This window comes from Pollicipes pollicipes, unplaced genomic scaffold (genome assembly GCF_011947565.3).
Source record: "Pollicipes pollicipes isolate AB1234 unplaced genomic scaffold, Ppol_2.1 Scaffold_4790;HRSCAF=5655_pilon_pilon_pilon, whole genome shotgun sequence".
NCBI classification, from domain to species: domain Eukaryota; kingdom Metazoa; phylum Arthropoda; class Thecostraca; order Pollicipedomorpha; family Pollicipedidae; genus Pollicipes; species Pollicipes pollicipes.
This window is the reverse complement of record NW_023596558.1, coordinates 402-16,759: the sequence shown is the minus strand read 5'-3', so window position 1 is coordinate 16,759 and position 16,358 is coordinate 402. Positions and strand designations below refer to the sequence as shown.

The following is a 16,358-nucleotide window of genomic DNA, read 5'->3' as shown; positions in this document are numbered from 1 at the left end:
CAAGGCGAAACGTACCGAAAGAATCACGTGAAGTACCACAACATTCCGCGCACAGAAGCCTGTGCAACGCGGCTACACAATTTTAGTGACGTCATCGTTTGCGACATTTTGGACAATCTCTTCGATGGTTCAACGGGTGAACTTAGACTCATCTGCCATATATGTCACACTGCATCGAACCCCGGCGCCCTGACAGCATGATCCGGCGGTTTGTCAGGGACCGAGGCTCTTGTCCTCATGACGGCATTTGCGTGTTGGCTGTCAACACAAGGGATGAGGCATGTGACATTGGCTGGTTGCGCAGCGCGAGAAGAAAACTGGACATTTTTCAATTAAGCTAAGAATCTGTGTCCTGCCGCAAGCACAGTGAAGTGTCCGTGTGCGGCCACTACGGCGGAACGGCTGGCATTACTGCTTGTGTGTGTCGGGCGCAAGCCCAACTTCATCCTTATGAAGAATAGTTGGATTTTGGCTCGTATATTTTTCTCAACGTTTGAACTCAATTCTTTCTTCCCCAAGCAAAAAATATATCGTGAAACAAGGTCTGCATGTACGGAAGTTCCCAGGTTTGAACGAGAGCGCACATGAGTGAGCGGAGGAACAGTAATAGATAGCACATCAGCTGTAGAGAATTGTAAGAGTGAGGAAGTCCATGAAAGGTGAACTTATGACGAGACAGCGGGAGGTAACATGGCATGCTTGCACTATGAGGTCAACCAGCAACGGAAGGACATATTATAAAACATTATACCAAATGCGATCCGACTATCTGTTCTTTCACGAAAGGTGTCGGAAATACGAACCTATTGCGGGAGACAAGATTCAGCCGCATCATGAAACACTGTACATGGCATCTCACTTAAACAAGGGTATCTGTTCACCGCTTCCCGTTCAAGCGGATGCCTGATATTAGCTGACACCTTTCTGTATCCGTGCGCTAACCTGCGATTAAACAATAATTTTTTCATTGTTGAATCGCTTCATAACGGAGGCAAACTTTGACACCTCACTTTTTAGGAAAACACTGACAGTATAGGAAACAAATTTATTTCAGACTACATGTAAGCATACCAGACACCCCCAAGGATCTTCCCAACCGTATCGGCATACGTTTACGGATTGAGGAGAGGTATAGCAATGTCATTGCCAATGGATGTTTCCCAATTATTAGAAATGTCACAAGTTTTCTTACGGAGTTCTGACGTAGAAAATGCTCAGGCAGTACGATATTACAAGAAGTGCTTCATTGTTTCCATTTTTGCCACTTCAACACTAACCCTAACGGGCGGGCAGGGGAGGCATGGAGTTCGATGCAATCCTCGATTATAATTAGAGGATACCTGTCCGCACGGGTGTCGATCTGTATTTTTTGGCTGGTCTGAGCCACAGGGCCACCTTGCCCTACACCATGATGTAACTCTGTGGATACCTTCTGCATAACACATGCTAAGCTCAGTACAGGCACTGTCATTAGACGAATTTGGACGCAGAATTCGAAAAGTTCACTGAATACTTATGATATCCTAATGCATAATAAGACCACAACAGGAGACATGAGGACATGCGAGGTCATATGAGATCATCTAAAGTCAACGACCTATGTCAGTAGTAGCGGAGAGGTAAAATGAACGCGTGAGACACGTGTAACCACCCCCGTGAGGTGTTTGTAAAGCTGATAGCGCCCTTTGAAAATGTAATAAACGCCATGTACCATGCGGTGAATCCCTAACTTTTACCTGCCTCAGTTTGTATGTTTGTCTTAGCTCTCGTGGCGGTGCGTGAGCGGGAGCAGCTGTGTTGCTGGTTATTTTGGCCATGGCGGGAATGGCCTGCGTCTGCGTCTGCGGAATGGCCGGTGGTACTTGCCGCTGAAGGCTAGTTGATGCCAGAGGGCAGGGTAAACTCTGCCAAGCAATGTGGCACTTGAAGGAACACCATACATTCTTCTGCAATCCGTACAACCGACGATCAGATGTGCTCAAGGCGCATACCACGTTTTGTTATTTTGACAATGGTCTCAGAAATTTATTTATGGAAAATGGTTTGAACAAGGTTATAAAACGGCATCATTTGACGGTTTGGTGTAACTAGGTGGTGAGAATGTTTGGCTGATAACCTTTGTTCTTTTGCAGAATCGACTAGTAAGACGAATAAAATCACAAGATCGCGATGCTTGGATCGCGGTTTCATAGTGATGTGCTAGAAACATACAATTTCCTAACTCTGAGTTTCCACCTCTGTTATATCAATTTTTACACCGAGCATCTTATGTTGTGCAATGTGCAGTGCCAGAACATGACTTGATTTTCAATTTGTCTTGATACGGTCGAGTTTATGGTACTGTCAGGTGGCTGAATTAAGCTGCCGGTCATGTCACAGTGATTTTGATCCACCCGCCTCTTGACCCAGACGCTTTCAGCTCTGAAGCGGTGCTTTGGGCTGGGCGGCGGTGAGGTACTGTAGCGGCGAATCCCTCTTGCGTGATGGCCTCGAAGCCGCACCACAGGGGCGTAGGTTCACAGAACAGGTTTCACACTCAAATTAGAGGAGACAAAGAGTCTCCCTTAGGTTGAAAGAAAGCTACTTTCCCCCCCCCCCCCCCCAATATGCTGTCTCACTTTATATCTGTGAAAGATATCACACGCCATGATTACTTTGTTGGGCCTCGATGGTCGAAACCAGGTTTCGTTAATCGAATAGGGTTGATGCTATACGCCTTTAGACATTGTTGGGTGCGTGTGGCTTCGGAAATAAACAGTGTGAGTTGAGGTGCGTTATCATCAGAGGCTGCCACGGAAGCCCCCCGGCAGGCAGCCGCAAGGTGGGCTTCAAACTGCTACGCAGCATTCGTGGCAGGCATTTCAAAACGCCTAGTTTTTCTTTGCTCAACGCTGGACAATTAGCGTAACCGGTATAGTCGCGTGGCATCATCAACAAGACTTCGTACTTTTCCATTGAATACTCGCGGCGAAGTCACATTTTGAGGATTTTTCCAATCTAAGTGTCTAGCAAACTGCCACGTTTTTGGCATCAGTATTCGTCCGGTATGTTTTGATTTTACGATAACAGGTCGTGCCAAAATATCGCAGCGATGGCGGGTTGTTGTTGCGTTCTATGGACTTGAAAGCCAATTTATAATTCAAAACACTGAGGTATTGAGACAAAGTTAGACCAGAGTAAAACGGTATATAGCATCGACCCTATGTCGATTAACGACACCTGGTTTCGATCATCGAGACCAAACAAAATATTCATTACGTGATATTTTCGCAGAGGTAAAGCGAGATAACATATTGGAGCCAGGGGGAGGTAGTTTCCTTCAAGGAAAGGGAAATACCTTTACACTAACGAATAATAATGCATCAACATAGGTGAAGGGGTTAACCAAAATCCATCACTGCGCTGTGTGCCAGTTTTCTTCCTTCCTTACATTTAATGCCGTATCCGTACGTTATTATATATATATATATATATAAAATATATATATGCATCTATATTTATATATGCACCATATATATATTATATATATATATATATATATATATATATATATATATATATATATACGCATATAACTACCTAAAAACAGAGCTGCTCCAGTAAACAGAGTACGAAAGAGGAGCTCTAAAAGCTTGACTACCTTATTTTATTGTTACTCTTGTAAATCCATGACAACTGCACACCACCACCCACCGCACACACACAAACAACAGAATTAATGCAAAACACATAGCTACCCTGCCATAAGCATATCACAAAAACTTGGACCGCGAAAACTTCAATCATTGTAGTGCAAGAAGAAAGCAAGCCTCTTCTTGGACCTCTTTTGTCTCCATGTCCCCGACCGGATAAGTTAGTTCACATGTTCCGTTCAAATCGGGCACAGAAGGCAATATGTTTTCTGAAACCATGCTGTAAATTTTCCAGTACCCACATTGTACGCCAAAAAATGTTGGGCCACTCCAGCCCTTCATTAACGTCGCTAGATAGAGGTACATAATTAATGTGTGTGATATTCATGCAAGTAGTTGGAAGATTACGCTACCGTTTCATTATTCTTGCAATGTCTGGCTACTTCGTGATTTTTCTTTCCACCGATAGTTCTTCTCACCTTTACTCATCAACAAATGCTGATGATCATGTAATTTGGGCTTTGGGGCGCACGGACAACGTTAGCCATGCGCCCATTGCATCAACATAGGTGAAAGGTTGTTAACCAAAATCCATCACTGTGCTGTGTGACCATTTTCGCCCTACCATTTAATGCCGTATCCGTACGTACGCATATATATATATATATATATATATATATATATATATATATATATATATATATATACTTATATACCGTACGAAATATAATGTTTATTTACAATGTACGTATATATCCATACGTATATAACGTATAAGATATACTGTATATATAATATAAACATATATATATATATATACGTATATAACGTAATACCATATACCGTATCCGGCACTGGCAAACAACGTGTATCAGGTTAAATAGTGGCTGGCAAGGCGAAACGTACCGAAAGAATCACGTGAAGTACCACAGCATTCCGCGCAGCAGACACCTGTGCAACGCGGCTATCACAATTTTTTAATGACGTCATCGTTTGCGACATTTTGGACAACCTCTTCGATGGTTCAACCGGGTGAACTTAGACTCATCTGCCACAAACGTCACGCTGCATCGAACCCCGGCGCCCTGACAGCATGATCCGGCGGTTTGTCAGGGACCGGAGGCTTCTGTCCCCATGACGGCGGTGGCGCCGGCGCTACATAAGGTGGCGCAGCGCCGCCCTGTCCGCAGTCCGCCCGGACGCCGGCCGTATTCAACATGCGTCTCCTGCTGCACATTTTACTGCTGGCGGCCGTTATGACATTCACCGCTGCGCTCAGCTGTGTGCAGTGCACCCCCGAACGGCGCATGAAATGCATCCAGAACAGACCCACAGAGAAGCAGTGCGGAGGCTGGGGTATCCATCCGGCTGTGTGTGGCTGCGGTTGTCAGGTTTGTGCCAAGAAGAGGGGAGAGCGTTGCAACGGTCCCTGGAGTGTGGCTGGCAAGTGCGGCAGAGGCCTAAAGTGCAAGCTGCCACCAGGCCATGCCTCGTTTCAGGCGGTGGGAATTTGCGTGTGGGCTGTCAAACACAAAGGATGAGGCATGTCGACATTGGCTGGTTGCGAGCGCGGGAAGAAAAACTGGACATTTTTCAATTAAGCTAAGAATCTGTGTCCTGCCGCAAGCAGAGTGAAGTGTCCGTGTGCGGCCACTACGACGGAACGGCTGGCATTACTGCTTGTGTGTGTCGGGCGCAAGCCCAACTTCATCCTTATGAAGAATAGTTGGATTTTGGCTCTTATATATTTCTCAACGTTTGAACTCAATTCTTTCTTCCTCAAGCAAAGAATATGTCGTGAGGCGAGGTCTGTCTGTACGGAAGACCCCAGGTTTGTGCGAGAGCGGACATCAGTGAGCGGAGGAACAGTAATAGATAGCACATCAGGTGAAGAGAGTTATAACAGTCAGGAGGTGCATGAAAGGTGAACTTATGACGAGACAGCGGGAGGTAACATGGCATATTTGCACTATGAGGTCAATCAGCAAGGGAAGGACATATTATAAAACATTATACCAAATGCGATCCGACAATCTGTTCTTTCACGAAAGGTGTCGAAAATACAAACCTATTGCAGGAGACAGGATTCAGCCGCATTATGAAGCATTGCACACGACATCGTGCTTAAACAAGGATATCTGTTCACCGCTCCCCGTTTAAGCGGTTGCCTGATACTAGCCGACACCTTTCTGTATCCGTGCGCTAACCTGCGAATAGACCATGACTTTTTTACTGTTGAAACGTTTAATAACGGAGGCAAATTTTGACACATCACTTTTTATGAAAATACTGACAGTGTAGAAAGCCAATATATTTAAGACTACATGTAAGCCAAAATATTGCTCGAACTGGTCGAGCACTCACCACAAACTTAAGCGGCGTAAGCAACTGAACGTTGATAACGGCTGTTCAAACAGCGCAATTGACAAAGAGATCAAGTCCACCTTAAATCGACGAAACCAGAAATCACTCGACAGGGAACCGGGCCATCAACTTTTGTATCGAAATCAAATGTCCCTGGTCGTATACGTTGGAAGTAAAAGCTTTGCAGACCATCACCAGAACATATATCACATCGACTGACGAACCCTGAAATAATACTAGTCATCTACTACAAGATCAGACCACCCAGTAGCCTTGTAATGAAAAACAGCCTGACAGAAAAACCTATACTAACTACAGTGCATCATATAGTGTATGAGTCTTGAAGCCCGCACGGAGAATGCAGGCTGCGCAGCTCGACCTTTATTGGAATGACTTCATCTCTATCACGACGCATGACTATGCACCTGCAGGAGGGAGCGCCAAGACCAACATTTGCGCAAGGCCCACAATCAAAGACTCCTACGCTCTGACCTGAGTGAAAACACACTGATTCTAAAATCCTGTTTACAACGCCGTTTACACGCCCTCATCAGCAAAAAATGCCTGACTTCAACCAAAATATTAAGTTATGGACCTTCCTGGACCTGTTCAGTCGCCCAATGACAGCTGGGTGATTCGATGTCTTTAACTTTGCATTTTCAAACTGGCTGGCTAGCTCGTAGAGCATGCCTGGTGTTTTACCACATTCGACTGTTTCCTGTCCGACCGTCTTACACTGCCTTGAGAATGGGGAGCGAATATTGCACGTCGTGGAGGCAAACGGATGACGGCCGTGCGTGACACTCTGGGCATTCGCTTGTCGCTTACACACATTTCCCGGCATTAGTAGATTTACGATGCACTTTCATGATAGAAAATTCGCTTCTTACATCCACATCGATGTCAAGAAATTGTTAAAGTTTGTCAGCCATCCAAAATCAAGTTTTCGAGGGCATAGGACGAGGCAGTACTGTATTGCCGCTGTTTTAGACGGATTTGTACAAATCAGGCGTGATTAGAAAGCCCGTTGTTGATTCCGGCCTGGGTTATCCAAAGCCAAACTCCGAGATCATTTGTAGTGGGAAAACCTAAAAAGGACAAACTTTTAAGGTCACTGGAAAAGGTGGCGTCGCATTGCCGCTGTATGAAACGACTTTGTGCAAATAAGGCGTGCTTAGAAAGCCCGTTGTCGATTCCAGTCCTGGGCTTTCGAAAACACCACAAAAAAGTAAAATCCCAAGGTCAAATTCTGGGTCAAAAGACCGGGTAACACGGCACTGCCGCTGTGTGCGATTGTTGTATAAAAACTGACTTTGATGCTAGTGTTTTTGAAAGGCCAGGCTAGACCCAACAACAGGTTTTCTAATTACATCCTGTTTATACAAATTGGTCCAGTGGAACAGCAATGCGACGCCACGTTGTCCATTGACCTTGAAAACTTTTTTCTGCATGTCTTGGAAAATTGACTTTCAACAACGTTGAAGTTAAACGTTTTGATATCCCCGGCCTGCAATGTACAACGGGCTTTCCAGGACGCGTTTGGCCAAGGGTTCAAGGATAATAATAATCCACAAAGATTCTCCAGTTGCGTTCTGCAGGTCCGAAAAAAAATTCCTTAAGCTTGTCTCACATGTGCCTTGCACAGCCTCAGGTAATAGCCATGCAAATAGAAAAAGGATTTTGCGTCCTGACCATGGTCTGAAAATTTTCCGGGATTCTCCCTCAGTGCGGTAAATAACCTGGGACATCTTTCTGATCTGAGACCATTTTTCGCGTTGGCAATGCCAAAGGTCATTCCATAAAACTTCCCAACATGCCGGATATTTTCCGAGATCATCTGCCGGCTGAACGCGTCCCTAATGATGCCTCATTTGTACATATCGGCTCCATACAGCTGCGGTGCGAAGCTTCCCCGTCCTTTGGCCTTGAATTTGACCTTGGATTTTTACTTTGACTCCGCTGTTTTTGAAAGCTGAGGCTGGAATTGACAACAGACTTTCTAATGACACTTTATTTGTGCACATCCGTCCTATACGGTGTCAATGCGACGTTACCCCGTCGTTTGACTTTGACAATTTGCTTTGGAGCCTCTTTAGCAACTACAACGGACATTGAATTTTGACGGTTTAATATCTCAGGCTGGAACTGATGACTGGCTGCTAGACGAGGTATTATTTGAAGACATCAGTGCCTTACAGCGGCGACACAGCGTGTTTGCTTTAGTTCATCGACTTCTTGAGGTCAATTTGTGTGAGGTAGAGCAAAGTCAACCTGAATTTCATTTTCAGCGGCTTGTGCCTGACCCAGGAGCTAATTTTAAGCGGAATCAGTACTAGAAGCGGAATGCGTTGCTGTGTACGTCGAATACGACGCCATTCGTGGACAATATCTCCAGATTTGATGGACGTTTACTGGCTCTCAATCAGTGTTGTGCAGCCTGTGCAAGTGTCATTCACAAGTTACGTTTTACCCCACATAATGGGAAGCTGGACACGGTTGCTAGTTTATACTAGCTACACAGTTGTTAGTCTATACGGAAATAAGACGTGTGATCAGACGACTAAAGCGCCATAGTCGAGCATGTGAATACAAGTGAACACCTCAAACTCGCGGATAGATATGCCGGAACGCCGCAAGAAAGGGATAAAACACGTGCACATCACGATACTACTGATTCACTCAACGCTTCCAGCATCGCCGTGGCCACCTTTCGGGGACTGGAGCGCTAGAAGTGAGTTTTGAGGTGGCAATTTTGCACGGCAAGTTTGGCAGGACCTTCACGTCATGCAAACGTTCCATGACGCAATCAAACAATGACGTATCGAGTAGGATATTTACTTAATAGTAAAATTATGTTGTACAGAGCAGTTTTCCACCTCAAGGTATTCACACGACTATAAATGAGCCGTTGTCATTATGCCGGATGCTTGCTTTCGCAACATATATATATATATATATATATATATATATATATATATATATATATATATATATATATATATATATATATATATATATATATATATAGGGAGTCTCCTCGCTCCACGGCCCCCTATCTCTCTCTCTCCTCTCTCCTCTCCCTCTCTCTCTCTCTCTCTCTCTCTCTCTCTCTCTCTCTCTCTCTCTCTCTCTCTCTTCTCTCCTCCTCTCTCTCTCCTCTCTCTCTCTCTCTCTCCTCTCTCTCCTCTCTCTCTCTCTCTCTGTTTTTCTTCAACGTGGAATATTCCTTTCAACAATCTATCTTAAGCATATTCGTGGTGCTAGACATTTCTGTTCAATGATCTCTGATGGCAATAAACGACCGTGTATCTTCCCCTGCCTGTGACTCGCATATAAGACTCCTGAAGAGAAGAAAAGTTGACAAAATATATAAAGGCTCTAAAGGTTTGAAATAAAAACTCTATTCTTCTTATGAAAACGCACACGAATTATCCAAGCCTGAAAGAGAGCTGGATGGCAATAGCGTATCCAGTTTTATTTGCTGGTATGAGTTTCACGGGGGGAATTCCTGTGCAGTGATGTCGATGAAACACTTAATATAAGCAAGAGCTCACACTTCTGGTTTTTGGTGCTGTGAATTGAAAGTGCTTGTCCTTACAATAATGACCTCCAAGATGTCAGGAAATATTGCTAACCGGTTAAATAACGTTGTCAAGGAAACATGAGCTTGGCTGACAATACTTGGCGTTTTAAGCTGTTTATGGCTCCGTGGCCATGAGCACAGCGTGCGTCGTTCTTTTGTTAACGCATCATATCGTTCCTTAGAATCGTTTAACCATTACTCGCTTTTATTTAAGGTTGATTATTGTCATCAGACAAATTCCACCCCATGAATGATATTTGGAATTACATTCTCAAACATGTCAGCTATGGTCTTAACCGAATCACAAACCTCTGTGCATGGTGCCCGCCGGCCCGCACCGCCCGTCCGCTGGTGCACTGACCTTTGCGAAACATGCCAGCATACACCCGGGGCTTGGCGTTGGAGCGCGCTGAACCAGCAGCAGCCTTTTGTGCTCTTTGGGTGAACCTCATAGGTCGCAGGAAAGGTGATGGACGGATGCCATTTCGCGCACGCGCGGCCGTGGACGGCATTTCATGCGGCCCTGGGTGGTGGCACGTGTTTTGGTCGTGGGGGATGAGGGCAGGGCTAGTGATGAAGGACTTCCGTCATTCCCATACCCGGAGCTTTTCAGTTTAACCTCCTAGACATTCCTGCGTTTATGGCCCTAGCTGCGCAAGGTTTAACTGGCCGTGTAAATGCTTAGGCTGCTATGTTATTTTGCGGGAGGAACAAATGAGACTTCTTATTACGAGGGAAGGTGTTGTACTGTTGGCCTGAGCACTGCTCTATACAGAAAATGCATGTGCTTCGTTTCTATGGAGTGATAAACATTCGGCACCGTTTGCGGATCCGGTTACTGGGTTCGGGGACCAGCCATTTGTCGAAATTACACGATCTGCCGGCAGTCCTTCATAGCATGAAACACAAATGCATGAAACTATGATATCAATTCCTGCACCACGCTTGGAAATGCGAATAATGGGGCTCTGAGCATGACGGCAGATCGAATAATCGCTTGCAGTTGTCTTTGTCTATAGGCCACAAACGAAGCAAACACACCGATTTGTTCGGCGGGCGGGAGCCGACACTCGCGATCTATTCCGTTCACCTAGGATCGTACGCACTTATCTCACCGATTTTTGCACCGGAAGTACGCATGTCTTCCAGTTTTGAACGTGCAGCCTTATTACGCGAATGACATTTGACGATGATGTCAACAGTGCGCCGTCCTTGAAAGGCCGTTGAATGACAGGCGCCATGCTCAGCGCCGCGAGGGTTTCCGTGTGATTTAGACGCAGCAAGTTTGGGTTATTCCTTATGAATGCTGGGAAAGAAGTCCTCATTGGAGCTTTACGCACTTAGCTGGGCAAGAAAGTCGTCGCAGCACATGCCCAAAATGACTTCTTCACACGGATAATCTATCCGCAGGCCAAACAGCAGTCGGTGTATGTATAAGCTTGCTTTATTCGTAATCGGTCCTTACGACTAAGAAACAGCTGTTTCGCCATCCAAGCAGACCTGCTACCAAACCAAAGGGAAGCAGTAGTGATCGTTTGCTTCCGCGAGACATCACATATTTTATAGATTTGTCCACTCTGGGAAAACATGTCATCACCGCTTGACACTGCAGAGCACCCATCCTCCCAGTAGGCAATTGCAGTACACCAATAACGATAAACAGCAAGTCATAACCTAGGGCCATCCAGTCCGGGCGGTACGCTGCTCGGCGCCAACACTGGGGGGCTCCCGGTAACCGTGCCTCAGTCGAGCGCAGTCTAGCAGACTATTTCAGATCGTCCTTGAGCACAAGTTCAAAAACCGCTCATACACACTTCAGACGCACCATCATACAGCGTGGACCCCGCCATACCCCCTGACCACCGTCCCCGCATCGTTTTTGATTCGCCTTCTTCCACTTTCACTCCTCGCGACGTTCACAAGCTTCTGGTGTCAAACAAAAACAGACCCCTGACGCGCGCCTCGCGCCGGGTTCATCCGGTGGCCACCGCGAGGCCACGCCCCGTCCCTCTCAGCTGATTGGCTGCAGAGGCGTTTCATCGTCCTTGACCAGCCCAGCCCCACACTGATTGGCCGCACCGACGTCCCGCTCACTCTGATTGGCTCCGTCCTTCGAAGCTGATTGGCTACCGCGATGCCTGGCCCTCGCGGGCCTCCTCGGTGCCGCCGTTGGTAGGTCGGTGCTTCTGCTCGATGCTGATGTATTGACGAATGAGACGCGAGATCTCGTGGGCGTTGTCCGACTGAATTCTGACGACCTTCTGCTGCATCAAGTTGCCGTACTTCATGTCCAAGAACAGGGTGCCCTCCTCCGTCTTCACCTTGCGGGTCGATATCACCTCGGAGAAGGGGTACCTCGCCAGGGTCTCCTGCGCAAGTAAGGGGGATCTGATGTTGTAGTGTTCTAGAAATACGTCCTAATACCAGAGACGTTCATTTGCCATTACAAGAAACATTGCAAATCAACGTCCAAAATCCTTAACTCATTACAAGGCGAACGCCAGCCCCATAGGCAATTTCGTACCATACTGCTAGCTGGTTTAACCATGGACTAAAAAACTAACATCTGACACTGCGTCAAGTCGCTGAATGTTTTCAGCATTCACTGGCAGTCACAAGGTTAGTCTGTCACAGACAGGTAGATTGCTTGTCTGTTGGCACCCGTCGGCATGATGGGCTGTTGTCCCCAAGGAGCAGTAGTTTCTAACAAAGTCCATGTATGTCCTTTTACGTCACTTGTTTACCTGTGCAAGACCGAAATACCCACCGCCTCGCTGCTGATTCGCATGAGAGTCCACTAACCTCGCTACTCGCTACTCAGCCATGGCACTTCTGACGCTCCAGTAATGAACCCGCCCCATGAATGAATACGTCCTTGACAAACTCGGCAACTACTGCAGCGGCGGCCCATCGGCGGCCAGCACTCGGCGCGCCAGGCGGCGGTCGGGCTACCGTCGGCCCACCGTCGGGCTGTCGTCGGGCCGCCGTTGGGCTGCCATTTGGGCCACTGTCGGGCCACCGTCAGACTGCCGTCGGGCCGCCGTCGGGCTGCCGTCGGGACACGGTCGGGCCGCCGTCGGGCTGCCGTCGGGCCACCGTCGGGCTGCCGTTGGGACACGGTCGGGCCACCGTCGGGCTGCCGTCGGGCTGCCGTCGGGCCACCGCCGGGCCTTTGCCGGGCCGCCGTCGGGCTGCCATTGAACCACCGTCGGGCCGCCGTCGGAACAAGGTCGGGCCGCCGTCGAGCCGCCGCCACTGCCGACTCACGTGTGTCACGCTGTCCAGGAAGTGGACGCCGCCGCGGTTCAGCGCCAGGATGTGGTCGACGGCCTCGCGGCTCTCCGTCACGCGGCTGACCGCAAAGAACGACGAGCCGAACAGAGGCCACCGCTCCAGGATCTCTGGCGGGCGCGGGCCGGGCGGCTGTCAGTCGCAGGTCCCGGGGAGGGGGTCCCGGCGGCGCCGCGGGTCACCACGCGGGTGACCGACGCGCGCCGGCCGTGGCGCGGCGGCCAGACCGCGACAGGCTCGTGGGGGGGGGGGGGGGGGGGGCAAAGACTACATGCCGAGGGAGACGCCCGAAATACTCCGGGGAATGTCCTGGGCGCGGCCATGACAGCTGACGCGCTCATTAAGAGGCAGGATAACCAAAGTAACACGCACACAAACCACGCGTGACGCAAACGGTGACGACCAGAAATGCGCAGGCTTCATCTAAGCAGGCGCTGCGTCCACGGGCGCCAAGGTGTGGCCAAGTGTGGGACATGTGAGGGGGCCCACAGAAGCGAATCCAGCAGACCTTGCCGCTCCCAGGCGTTAAAACTGGCAGAGGCTATCTGGTAGATTTACCACTTCTGGAGTTGTAGACATCCACTGATAAAGCAGCATTCACAGCGCCGGATCCGACTGCGCCAGTGTGCAACCAAAGCACGTAACAACCAGACTCGCACACATGTATGACCCCTCTGAATCGAAAACTGGGATACAAGGTGGCCAGCAGAGGCCGCAGCCCGCAGCAGGGCCCTCCCACTCACGAGCACGGCCGCCTTAGCCTCCATCGGCGTCTTCTCTGTACCTCGGTCCAGCTGCCCTGCACCATGTTGACCCACTGGGGCGGCTTGATGTCGCGCACCATAAGCGCCGCCTTGGGCAGCAGGTACTTGGTCTCCTTCATCGTCGGCATCGCCTGCATGTCAGCGGCGCGGTGCAGCAGCGCCGCCACCCGCGAGATGTCGTACTGCAAGGGCACGGACACCTCAGCACCATCTAGCGGAAAATTCGGCACTATATTGCCGAAGCTAACGGGACGCTGTCAAGTGAAATATTTTTTTTTTTTTGTTGGCATCAGTAAAAAAGCAGTCACAAAACTTAGTGACTGGGTGAAAAGCTTTATCCACAAAAAACACTGAATATGAAAACGGTCATCGAAGACGTTTACAAGCGCCTGAATGTTACTAAGAACACAGCGCCTTACAAGAGGTCACATCAATATGCTGCATGGTTTTTGGTGCAACATTAATATGAAATGTACGAACTATTTCCTCACCAGGAAACAGATGGAGACCAAATTATTTCATGACGAAGATTAACCACATACCCCGCATAACCAACGACGCCGACAGCACGTCGACATAACGTGGGCCGACCACTGCTGCACGTCGGTCCCTCGACAGCACACCCGATCTTTCACATACCCATGACGTCAGCACAAATCGGAGTATCTAGCGCCTAGCGGTCGGTGCCCCAGCAAGGCTCTGTGGCCGCTGCCGGCGGTCGTGGCCGCCGGCGCCGGCTAACTCACCACCACCTCCTCGTGCAACGTCTCGCCGGGCATGACCAGTAGCAGGCCTTCGAGGTAGTCGGGCGCGATCTGGTTGAACACCACCTCCACGTACAGCGGCGACTCCAACCGCAGCGGGGAAGTACCACACCGAGCGGCAGAAGATCAGGTAGAAGATCTGCGGTGGTAGGTGGCGCCAACGACGAGTTAGAGGGCGCTGCACCGCACGACGGGCAGTATGGGCGGCCGCGCACGCTATGGGCGGCCTGTGCACGCTATGGGCGGCCGCGCACGCTATGGGCGGCCGTGCACACTGTGGGCGGCGTGCGCGCCGCACGGCACGGCGGCAGCTATGGCGGCCGTGCACGCTATGGGCGGCCGTGCGCGCTATGGGCGGCCACGCACATTGGGACACGAGGTATGCACGCCTGCATGGAACATGTTCTTGAAAGTGCTGCTAGAGGATATTCTGTGATTGTCATCATCAGCTTGTATTTGACGAGCACGCAGGTGATTTCTTGCGACATATATTATCACAGGTCCCATTTACACACGAGTAACTTAACTCAGCCAACACACAACAACCGTGCAGAATGCGAGACAACGGTGTCGTGATGCATATGCATTTTCGTCCCTGCACCAGGCGCTGGGTGGAGGACGCTCCCCACCACAGACGGGCCGCCGCCGCCCAGCCACCCCAGCGCACCTGCTCGTTCTTCTGTAGTTCGGTTGTGACGTCCAGGAGTACTCCTCCCGCGCCAACGGCATGGTGAACGTGTCGCCCTCGACGATGCAGTAAAGCTGAACTCCTCCATCTCGTCCCGCGACCGGATCTTGATCACCGAGCAGATGTCCTCGATGATGTCCTGACGAGGGCACATGTCACGACCGGCTGGGATTTGTAAACCGCGCGAGATTTGTAAACCGCGCGAGATTTGTAAACCGCGCGAGATTTGTCAACCGCGCGATATTGTAGAGCCACGCGAGATATTTAAATCGCGCGAGACTTGTAAACTGCGCGAGCTTTGTAAACTGCGCGAGACTTGTCACCGCGTGAGATTTGTAAACTGCGCGAGATTTTAGGTCGCGCAAGATTTTTAAGTCGCGCGAGATTTGTAAGCCGCGTGAGACTTGTGAACCGCCCAATAGAGTGCTCAACAGAGGGGGGGGGACATCATTTCGGGCGGAGGACGATTAGCATTGCCGGCCTCGCCCCATCACATTCCAGTCTCCAACTGACACGACCTTCACGTCCGGACTCCCATGTGGCATAAATAAGAAATGGAACGTTAAGAACTAAAAAACAAGCATACTAGCTACTACTAGAAACGCTACTTGCATACTAACCAGCCACGCACAAAGCCACATTGAGCAATTAACTCGCTGATTGCATTCATTTCACTTGCACCATGCTTAAGCCCTACTTTTGGTGTTTCCACCTCGTTCCTCCTGGGTCCTGCTGGTGCCCCGCTCTGGTGACAAGAGCTGGCCCTGTCTTGGTGCCCTGCTCTTGGTGACCCCACGTCGTTTCACCTGGACAACGCTGGTGCTCTTGGTGTTGATGACGCGCTCAGTACCGCCGGGCAGCCGGTAGATCTGGCGCTTGGAGTTGCGTCCGGCAGTGATGGCCGTGATCTCCTCGATGCTCGGCACGTTCTTGCGGCCGCCGAAAGCGGAACGTCTTCCTCAGGTTCTGCAGACACACCATGGCCGTGCCTGCCGACCGCAGAGGGGGACGGTGTTGACACGGCGTCGGACACGCGGCGGTAACACACAGCCGGCCGCAGGGGAGACGGTGTTGACACGGCGTCAGACACGCGGCGGTAACACACAGCCAGCCGCAGGGGAGACGGTGTTGACACGGCGTCAGACGCGCGGCGGTAACACACAGCCGGCCGCAGGGGAGGCCGTGTTGACACGGCGTCAGACACGCGGCGGTAACACACAGCCGGCCGCAGGGGAGACGGTGTTGACACGGCGTCAGACACGCGGCGGTAAC

General features: G+C 49.7%; 1 pseudogene; it reads right to left on the bottom strand.

The window, feature by feature from the left end:
* Positions 1–11,152: 11,152 nt before the first annotated feature.
* LOC119099644 (unconventional myosin-XV-like) lies at positions 11,153–16,075 on the bottom strand (annotated as a pseudogene).
* Between the last annotated feature and the right edge of the window lie 283 nt (positions 16,076–16,358).